The following is an 11,764-nucleotide window of genomic DNA, read 5'->3' as shown; positions in this document are numbered from 1 at the left end:
GGTTCAGGTTCAAGTCCAAATGCAAACTTGAATCAACCTTCTTCGTTGCAAATAACACAAGAGCCTTGTCAAGTGATTCGGCCACCGTTTCCTTGTCTACAACCCAATGTTGCTCCGAGTTGACACACATTGTCTTCCAATGGATGTGCATTCCAAAACCTACATTATGCCTTCCCTCCAACTCAACTATATCACTAGGGTCCATCCAATTCAAATCTTTCCTCACTTGTTGCAAGAGCTGCGCATAGCTAGGACTACTATCAAACACCATGTCAAGCTCATCCGGGTCCGGTTCAATATTGCCTTTCAAGAAGGCGTCTTTGTCCCCATGATGAACAAACACACATGTTCTTCCCATCCCTATAAGCATTCAAACAACACAACGTAACATTGCTTCCATGAGTACTAATTTAAGGATTAACATGGAATACAAACCCTAAAATATATATCAAACAACAACCCTAACCCTAACCATAACCCTAACATAACCATAACCATAACCCTAACCCTAACCATAACCCTAGCCCTAAACCTAACCCTAGCACCAACATAAGAACACCCATAAGAATAACCCTAACATACTAACAAAGCTTAATCATAGGAAATTGGCAAACAAACATCTCACATCTCCAAGCAAATCTCTAGATCCAAACAAAACTAGGGTTTCCCCAAACTAGCAACAAATGAGCAATTTGATAACGTTACTTGGATCAAAACAAGGGGATCGGAGAAGATTACCTTGAGGGAGGGTTTGACTTCGAAATCCACGGACAAATTCTTCAAATTTGCAAGATTTGGGAGAGGATTTGAGAGGGGGAGAGAGTGGGAGAGGGCGCAAAGCTCAGGTTGGGGTGTGTGGGGTGGGGAAGTGGGGGAGGGGGCCCCAGCCAAGTGGCTGGATAAGTCACAGTGCAGCGCCCGAGCGCTAGGCACTGCACATTAAACGTGTGGCGCCTAGCTCCTAGGCGCTGCACATTAAATGTGTGGCGCCTAGCTCCTAGGCACTGCACTGCTAGGTGCGGGCCCAGGGGCTGCCACAGTGGACTAGCTTGCAACGCCCCAGAGGTAGGCGCTGCACCGTTGGGTGTGACACCTACATGGCGGGCGCTACATAAAAAGGTCATCGACGTGAAATAGTTTCATGGGCAGTTTATTCTGTGAATTGATTTTGTCCCGAGGTCAAAATTGTCAAATTTGGCAGGTTCCCATTCATCATGCAATTTCCTAGGTATTGAAACTTCTAACTCTAGCTTTTCTTCATGAGCTTTCATCACAGCTTCTACAATATGTTACTGAAAGCTTTATTTTGTTTGTAGGCATTAAATGAATTTATCATGGATTGCAACAAGGAAATACACTCAATTAAAGAACAACTATCATAATTAAAGTCCTTGTAATCCAAAGTAGTGGGGACATCACTATTTAAAATCTTGACCTCTCCAAACCCACTTTTACGATTTTTATCATCCAAATCATCACCCTCTGAACAATTGGACACCTTCTAGCTAAAGTTGACCCGTCTCCAGTCCCTTTTTCATCAAGTTTTATGTTTATAAATAAGGATCTGTCCAGGTGGAATAGCTTTTTCTAGGAATTCTCGCTTAGCTCTCAACCTAGCGGTTCTGTCCTTGCTTTCATTAATGGAGGCATGAATATCTTTAATAGACTCATTAATATCATTCTTGGGTGGCAAAATTTTAGATTTAAGAGTTTCCTCATCATGAGCAATTCTATCCATATCATCAACTTTATTCAATTTTTCATCTACCATTGCATTGAAAATCGATGGAGAACTAATGAATTCTTTAATGTTGTTCTCAAGATCAGTATGTATTCTATTATTATTATTATTATTATTATTATTTCCATAGGAATTACCATAATTATTAGAGGATTTTCCAGGATAGGGTCTAGGATTAAAATTGGCTCTATAAGCATTATTGTTGAAATTATTTGTAAAGAAAAAATTAACATCAATAGCATCATTATTTTTCCAAATCAAAGTAGATAATGGCACATCATTAGGGTCAACATGAGAATTTTTACTAGCAACCATTTTCATAAGAGCATCCATTTTATCACTCAAAGTAGTAATTTCTTCAGCATAGTCTACCTTCTTACCTGTTGGAGCTCGTTCGGTGTGCCATGGAGAATAGTTTGCCATTATATTATCAAGGAGTTTCACAGCTTCTCCCAATGTAATTTCCATAAATGTACCGCTTACAACACAGTCTAGATGTAGCGACCTGATCCCAATGGATCGTAGCCTCTGTGCATAAGTGTCGTCCCTGGATCGGTATTGCTGACACACACAGTACTCGAGGATTTATAACAGAGTTAAATCAAACAATTATTACATAAAGAGTACTTATTACAATAATATGACTGAAGGCCATCTAAATAACTTGCGGAAGCATCAAAGATAAATGAGTCCATCCAACTCCACGGCAAAACTGAGTGCTTGACAATGACCTATCGAACCTTACTCTTCGTCTGCAAATTCTGCAACATGATATGTTGCAACCATGTAGGTCAGCACATGGAATATGCTGGCAAGATCACACTATAGAGAAAAAATGATGCAATAATAACTATCACTATATGCATATTTGGCTGGAGGAAGCTCTAAGTTTCACATTTGCATAAAGCTCATTTTTCCCTACAACAAAGGAATAAATTTTTATTTAACTACCAAGTTTATGCCATTATTGAGAACGGGTTCCCCATATCAAATCCCAAATTAATATTAATAACCGACCAAATTCATTAAGTAAAGTGATGAGATCAAATCAATAATTCAAATACCAGATACTCAAGATGTCCATAACCATGATTATTTTATACACTCTGCAGAGGTTTGCGCACTTTTTCCCACAAGACACGACCACATCCATGATCGGATGATCGAGACATAGTCTTTCTGAAGCATTAACTCTTTACTCTGGGTAGACAGTACCACCTACTTTCCCCTAAATCTACTAGCCTACCACTGAAAGAGGTCACACAACTTACTCAACTATGCTAGAGCCCATAATGGCTTGTGGCCTTACACGGAATTTTCGGGCATGAATAATCTTATGATCCCTTTGAGCCTGGGTGGCATTCCATAGGATGATCACACAGGTACTCTGGGATATCCTAGGACAACACTGGATTGCTCCAGGTGCCCGCAACCAATCCACCCAGATGTGTATTAAAGTAGCCACCTTAAGTTTGCCTTAATTATTATCTCTCACAACTTGCATGAATCTCACATACCAATCCTGTCTACAAGCATGTCTAAGCAATAAGTAACAAACGTATGTTCCCGGGGTTGATAAAAGGATAATAGGTTCCTACCTCATCAACTACTTAACCATAACCACATGTTCACAATCCTACTCATGCAAAGTTTGAGGGTTGAATCTAATGCATAAAAACTAGGTAATAAAAGGGATATGATCAAAGTGTAACTTGCCTTGTTGACGATCGAAAAACCATAGAGATTTGTAGTAGCAAGCTTCGCACTCCGGATACTCTATCGTAAACAAACAATAGCATACATAAGCACTCCAGCATAAGATTCAATTTTAAAACCAAATGAAAAGATCTAAACAGAAAGTTCAAGTGAAGAGCTTCGATTTGCAAAAAGAACCAATCAAATCGGAGGTACGAAACTCAAATTACGATCAAAAGAAGTTCAAATTCAAATATGTTTGAAACCAACTTTTAAACTTTCAAAAACATGTTCAAGTTGATTATCTAAATAGAGGAGATTGTAACGAATAATTTGGCATTGGTTTCATTGGATTTGGATAAACGAGAAAAAAGTAGTGAGGGTTTAAAGATCAGGGACTAATCTGTGATAGAAAAAATTATGGATAGGTCCCTGGCCGAAAATAAACTGAAAAAGAAAAATCTATCGAACGAACGTCCGCTAACAGAGACTAACGGACAAAAACGTTCGTTGAAAGATCTAAACGAACGGACGTTCGCTAACTAAACTAACAAAAAGAATAAATCAGGTTAAAGGAAAAACCGAAAGAAACCGAATCAGGGTTCGGTTTTATACCGGTTCACGACGGTTCGACAGTCTTCGGCGGAAAACTGGCGGTGGCGGCGATGAACTTCGGGGTCGGGCGGGCGGCGCGGGGCAGTGGCGGCGACATGGGCGACGGCGGTGTGCGGTAGCGGCGAGCAGTGGAGGCAGCGGCGGCTCGGCTAGGCGGCACGGGGCGACGTCGGCAGCGGCGTGCGGCACGGGGCGACGATGCGGGTGGTGGCGAGTTGCTTAAGGTTTCTAGGATCAAAATGCCAAATAAAACAAATTCAAAAATGCACAATTTATGGATGCATATGATGACCTAATGATTACCATCCAAATTGAAAAATTGGGATGTTCCAAATCTACCCCCCTTAAGATGAATCTCGCCCTCGAGATTCAGGTTGGCTAGCAAAAAGGTGTGGGTGGTCTTTTCGGAGGTCTTCGTCTCGCTCCCAGGTGACTTCTTCCTTGGTATGGTGGCTCCACTGAACTTTGCAGAACTTGATGACTTTGCTGCGTGTAACTCGGTTGGCGAACTCGAGAATTTTGACAAGTTGCTCCTCGTATGTTAGGTCACTCTCCAATTGAATTGCTTCCAGGGGCGTTGTATCTCTCAGAAGAATATCGGCCATCTCTACATGACACTTCTTCAACTGGGAAACGTGAAACACATCATGAAATCCTGACAAACCTTTGGGTAACTCCAACTTGTAAGCAACTTCACCCATGCATTCCAAAACTCGGTATGGTCATACAAATTGTGGTGCTAACTTTCCTTTGACTCCAAATCATTTAAATCCTCGAAGTGGTGACACACGAAGATATACTATGCCTCCGACTTCATAGGCTACCTCCTTGCATTTAGTATCGGCATAACTCTTCTGCCTGGACTGAGCTACCTTGAGTCTATCATGAATTAACTTGACCTTCTCTTCAGACTTTCTGATTAAATCTGGCCCAAACAATTGTCGGTCTCCAACTTCATCCCACATCAATGGTGTCTTGCACCTCCTTCCATACAAGGCTTGGAAAGGGGCCATCTTCAAACTAGCTTGGTAGCTGTTGTTGTACGAGAACTCTGTGTAAGGCAAATTACCATCCCAACTAGATCCATAATCTAGCGCACAAGCTCTCAACATGTCCTCTAGAATCTGATTGACTCTCTCGGTCTGTCCATCTATCTGCGGATGAAAGGCTGTACTGAACTCTAGCCCGGTACCGAAAGTCTGGTGTAACTGATTCCAAAACATCGAGGTAAACTGTGTTCCTCTATCTGATATTATGGTCCTCGGAACTCCATGCAGACATACGATCCTGTTCATATATATCTTGGCCAACTTCACACTCGTATAAGTGGTTTTCACAGGGACAAAGTTAGCCACTTTGGTCAAGCGATCAACTACTACCCAGATGGAGTCATATCCTGATCATGTCCTGGGTAATCTGGTGATGAAATCCATGCCAAGCTTATCCCACTTCCATTCGGGTATCAGCAAAGGTTGGAGTAATCCTGCTGGCTTCTGATGCTCTGCATTAACTCTCTGACATACGTCACATACTTCTACATACTCGGCAATATCCTTCTTCATTCTTGTCCACCAGAAACGTTCCTTCAAATCCAAATACATCTTGGTGTTGCCTAGGTGAATCGAGTATGGTGAGTCGTGAGCTTCTTGATCTTTGGATCATTTGGCACATAGATACGATCCCCAAACCATAAAGTTTCGTGTTCATCCTCATGGAAACCTTTGGCCTTTCCTTTGCTCATCTTTTCCTTTATCTCCGCAATCTCCTTATCAGTCTTCTGAGCTTCTCGAATCTTTTCCAACAACGTGGACTGAACTTCCAATGCTGCAATGAAACCTCTCAGAACTATCTCCATTCGAAGTTCTCTGAGATCGTTGGCTAACTACTGAGGTAGTCCTCCAGTTTTGAGATTATTAACATAACTCCTGCGGCTCAACACGTCGGCTACAACATTGGCCTTTCCTGGATGATAATGCAGTTTCATGTCATAATCCTTTATGATCTCCGACCATCTCCTTTGCCTGAGGTTCAACTCCTTCTATGTGAAGATGTACTTCAAACTCTTATGATCCGTGTAAACATCACAACACTTTCCAATAAGAAAATGTCTCTAGGTCTTGAGCGCATGCACTACTACTGCTAACTCCATGTTATGTGTGGCATAATTCAACTCATGGGGTCGAAGCTGTCGTGAGGCATATGAAACAACTCTTCCTTCTTGCGTAAGAACGCCTCCAAGTCCCTGACGAGAAGCGTCGCAATAGACTTGGAAATCCTTGCGTATATTCGGGAGAATAAGCGCTGGGGCTGTAACCAAACATTTCTTCAACTCCTGAAAACTAGCCTCACAATCCTCTGTCCATTTGAACTTAGTGTCCTTCTTCAATAACTCCGTCATGGGCTTTGCAATCTTGGAAAAATTCTCAATGAATCTCTGATAATATGCTGCAAGTCCAAGGAAACTGCGTATCTCTCCAACTGAAGTGAGTGCCAACCACTCGGTGACAGACTGAACCTTTGAAGGGTCTACTATGATACCCTCTCCATATATAACATGCCCAAGAAATCTAACTTCCTTCAACCAAAACTCAAATTTGCTGAACTTGGCAAATAACTGATGTTCCCTGACCTTCTCGAGAGGTAAGCGCAAATGTTCCTTGTGTTCTTCTTCATTCTTTGAGTACAACAATATATCATTAATGAACACCACAACAAACTTATCCAAGAACTCCATGAATACCTTATTCATCATACTCATAAAATAGGAAGGGGCGTTAGTCAAACCAAAAGACATGACTGTGTACTCATATAGCCAATACCTTGTGGTTAAAGCTGTCTTGGCTATATCCTGCTCTCGGATCTTCAGCTGGTGTTATCCTGATCAACGATCGATCTTGGAGAATACTTTAGCTCCTTGTAGCTGGTCAAAAAAATCATTGATCATTAGTAGAGGATATTTGTTCTTAATCATCACCTCATTCAATGCATGATAATCGACAACCATTCTCAAGGATCCATCCTTCTTCTCAACTAAGAGCACTGGGGCTCCCCATGGTGATGAACTTGGTCGAATATAACCTTTCTCCAATAACTCCTTAATATGATTATTAAATTCCTCCAGATCATTTGCGGGCATCCAATACGCTCTCTTAGATATTGGTCCGGTGCCTCGCAACAACTCGATCAAAAACTCTATGTCTTGGTCTGGTGGAATGCCTGGTAATTCGTCGAAAATACATCGGGAGAATCCTTAACAATTGGCACTTCCTCTTGAAAAACACCCGAGAGTGAATTTACTTGGGTCCTCCTTGGCGCATGCCTAGACACATACTTGATCCATTTACCCTCTGGGTGGTGAGTATAATTGACTGACTAGCATAGTCTATGTTTCCTCCATACTTTGATAACCAATCCATGCCTAGTATTATATCCAATCCTTGTGACTCCAAAATAATGAGGTCTGAGGGGAAAACATGCTTAATGGTCAATGGCAACCGATCACACCATCGGCTAGCCATATATTCTGCTCCTGGTGAGCTCACTAACATGGGTTACCTAAGGGCTAAGGTTGGCAATTAAAACTTGTCCACAAATCCCCTTGTTATGTATGAATGTGATGCACCAGTGTCAAAAGAACAAGGGCGATAACTGACTTAATCAAAAACTTACCAATGACTACGCTAGGATGCTCTTCAACTTCCTCCAGGTTGATGTGGTTCACCTGTCCTCTGGTGAAGGGGTTTGGCTTCTTCCCTGAGTTTCCATTGCCATTACCATTCTTTGCTTCAGGACACTCCGTGGTAGTGTCCAGTCTTCCCGCACTTGAAACAAGTAATATGACTCAGATCCTTCTTGGCGGGTGTAGCGGGGTTGGAACGGCTCTGATTGTTGTTTCCACCATTCCCATTACCATTCTTAGGGCCACTAAGGTTGTGTGAATTTTCTCCATTGTGAGAATGGCCTCCATGGTTATGTCCTCCATGGTTATGAGTGTGTCCTCCCGAGTACGGGGTATAGCAGGGTTTCTGCTGAGCTACAGAGTTGTACTTCCCCTGTCCATACTTCCGTTTGCGGTTCTCTATCTGCTACTGCTTGCTTTCAATCATGAGGGCCATGTCTACCAACTCCTGGTAGTTGGTAAATGTTGCCACCATCAACTGCATACTTAGCTCATCATTCAGCCCCTCAAGAAACTTCTCCTACTTCGCGGCATCTGTGGCAACATCATCTTGCGCATAGCGTGCTAACTTGCTTAATTCATCCACGTACTGCGCCATAGTTCGATTTCCCTAGTGTAAGTTGCGGAACACACGCTTCTTCATACTCATGGCTCCAGCTGAGACATGTGTAGTGTGGAAGGCTTGTTGAAACTTATCCCAGGTGAGATTCTCCCACCATGAGGCTGCGGGTCCATCCAGTTGTTGTGCGGTAAAGCGCACCATCTCAACATCTGTGCAACCTGCGGTGGTCAGCTCCCTTCCAATCTTGCGGAGCTAGTCGTAAACAACAATCGGCTCGGTGCTGCTAGAGAACACCAGCGGATTCAACCATAGGAAATGGGCTAAGTTTTCAACTGGTGGTGGTGGCGGTGGGTTGTTGTTGTTGTTGTTGCCTTGGTTCTGGACTAGCAACTGCATCAAGGCATTCTGTTGTTGGATCAACTGAGTGAGCCCCGGCGGGAACAGGAATCCGGGGTCACGTCTCGGAGGCATCTGATAGGTTTAGACGGGTGATAACAGAATAGAATAAGGTCTAAGGAGATATTTCACTACCCATATGCACATGAGACAAACATATCCACACCACTCAATTCAAACAAGATTCATACAATTGATCTAAGCTACTATTACAAAATCTTGCAACGATATGGTGGTCGACTAGAAATTTTGATCAGTGGGAGACTCCATAATATCTGCTCCAGCTTCGTCTTCATAATCATCATCGCTGTCGGGGTCGGAGTCTGTGTCGTCTAGTATGATGTAGTCTTCAGAGTGAATGTCCACTCCAGGCTCGAGCTTCGCCATGGGTATTCCTAGCTTCTTCTTCAGGTCTTCTTTCCGCTCTAGTAGTACAACAATTTCTTCTTCATATCCATCATGTGTAGACTTGAGTTCTTCTTCTAGCTCCATGTTCTGGGTCATCACCTTCTTTGTATCTATCATATTAGTGCACATCTGGTTCTTGTAACGACGAATGTGCTGGATCAACTACTGTATGTAGGTTGCAATTGATTTATCCCTCCTGGTGCAAATCATCTCCCATTGCTCATCTCGGTGTCCACATATCTGGTAGGTAGTGTCCTTAAGATCCTTGTTGTACACCTCTCCTATGCGTCCAATGGCAATGTGGGAGGCCATGCTCTTTCCTAAACTCCAGGTTGGTGCATCAAAGGAAAACTGGATGGGCTTGGTAATTGGTGCAAACGTCCTTCCTAGAACACGAACTTGAATCGTCCAGCCCTCCTCTTCAGGTAAAGTGGTGGTGAAGGTCCAGTGAAGCTTGGTATTCCGATGTTCAGGTACCTAGTGACTTCCTCAAGTGTGGCCCGAAAGGGGTGTCATCATCTGGTTGAGTGAACTTGTTCCTTTGGTCCGACATCTATAGTGTAGAAATAGAGAAGAGTTAGAAATGAGTAGAGAGGAGTATCCTGTGGCTTTTCCTAGTGGTCGCGTCCTACAGTCAGCATGTGCTCTGATACCATCTTGTAGTGACCCGATCCCAATGGACCGTAGTCTCTATGCTTAAGTGCCATACCTGGATGGGTATTGCTGGCACACACAGTACTCAAGGATTTATAACAAACTTCAATCACATACTTATTACATCGAGTGTCTCATAAAGAGTACTTATTAAAATAATATGGCTGAAGGCCATCTAAATAACTTGCAGAAGCATCAAAGATAAATGAGTCCATCCAACTCCACGACAAAACTGAGTGCATGACAATGACCTATCGCACCTTACTCTTCGTCTGAAAATTTTGCAACATGATATGTTGCAGCCTTGTAGGTCAGCACACGGAATATGCTGGCGAGATCACACTATAGAGAAACAATGATGCAATAATAACTATCACTACATGCATATCTGGCTGGTGGATGCTCTAAGTTTAACATTTGCATAAAGCTAAATTTTCCCTACAACAAAGAAGTAAATTTTTATTTAACTACCAAGTATATGCCATTATTGAGAATGGGTTCCCCATCTCAAATCCCAAATTAATATTAATAACCCAACAAATTCATTAAGTAAAGTGATGGGATCAAATCAATAATTCAAATACCAGATGCTCAAGATGTCCATAACTGGGGACACAGCTAACCATGATTAGTTTATACACTCTGCAGAGGTTTGCGCACTTTTCCTCACAAGACTCGACCACATCCATGATCGGATGATCGAGACATAGTCTTTCTGAAGCATTAACTCTTTACTCTGGGTAGACAGTACCACCTACTTACCCAGTCTGCTAGCCTACCACTGAGAGAGGTCACACAACTTACTCAACTATGCCAGAGCCCATAATGGCTTGTGGCTGCACACAGAAGTTTTAGGCATGAATACTCTTATGATCCCTTTAAGCCTGGGTAGCATTCCATAGGATGATCACACGGGTACTCCGGGATATCCTAGGACAACACTGGATTGCTCTAAGTGCCCGCAACCAATCCACCCAGATGTGTATTAAAGTAGCCGCCTTAAGTTTGCCTTAATTATTATCTCTCACAACTTGCATGAATCTCACATACCAATCCTGTCTACAAGCATGGCTAAGCAATAAGTAACAAACGTATGTTCCCGGGGTTGGTAAAAGGATAATAGGTTCCTACCTCATCAACTACTTAACCATAACCACATGTTCACAATCCTACTAATGCAATGTTTGAGGGTTGAAACTAATGCATAAAAACTGGGTAATAAAAGGCACATGATCGAAGTGTAACTTGCCTTGCTGACGATCGAAAAACCATAGAGATTCGTACTAGCAAGCTTCGCACTCCGGATACTCTATCGTCAACAAACAATAGCATACATAAGCACTCCAACATAAGATGCAAGGGTAAAACCAAATAAAATGATCTTTACAGAAAGTTCAAGTGAAGAGCTTCGATTTGCACAAAGAATCAATCAAATTGGAGGTGCGAAACTCAAATTATGATCAAAAGAAGTTCGATTTCAAATCTGTTTGAAACGAAATTTTAAACTGTCAAAAACATGTACAAGTTGATTATCTGAATAGAGAGATCATAACAAAGAATTTGGCGTTGGTTTCGTTGGATTTGGATAAACAAGCAAAAAGTAGAGGGTTTAAAGATCAGGGACTAATCTGCGATAGAAATAATTATAGATAGGTCCCTGGCCGAAAATAAACTGAAAAGGAAAAATCTATCGGACAAACGTCCGCTAACAAAGACTAACGAACGAAAACATTTGTTGACAGATCTAAACGAACGAACGTTTGCTAACTAAACTAACCAAAAGAATAAACCGGGTTAAAGGAAAAAACCGACAAAAAACTAGATCGGGGTTTTGTTTTATACCTGTTCACGGCGGTTCGGCGGTCTTCAACAGAAAACCAGCGGTGGCGAAGACGAACTCCGGCATCGAGCGGGCAGCACGCGGCAGTGGCGGCTACGCGGGCGGCGGTGGTGAGCGGCAGCGGCGGCTCCGCTAGGCGGCACGGGGCGACGTCGGCGGCGGCTAGCGGCGCGG

Source organism: Triticum dicoccoides, chromosome 5A (assembly GCF_002162155.2).
Source record: "Triticum dicoccoides isolate Atlit2015 ecotype Zavitan chromosome 5A, WEW_v2.0, whole genome shotgun sequence".
NCBI lineage: Eukaryota > Viridiplantae > Streptophyta > Magnoliopsida > Poales > Poaceae > Triticum > Triticum dicoccoides.
The sequence above is the reverse complement of the archived record's forward strand: the minus strand, read 5'-3'. Positions refer to the sequence as shown.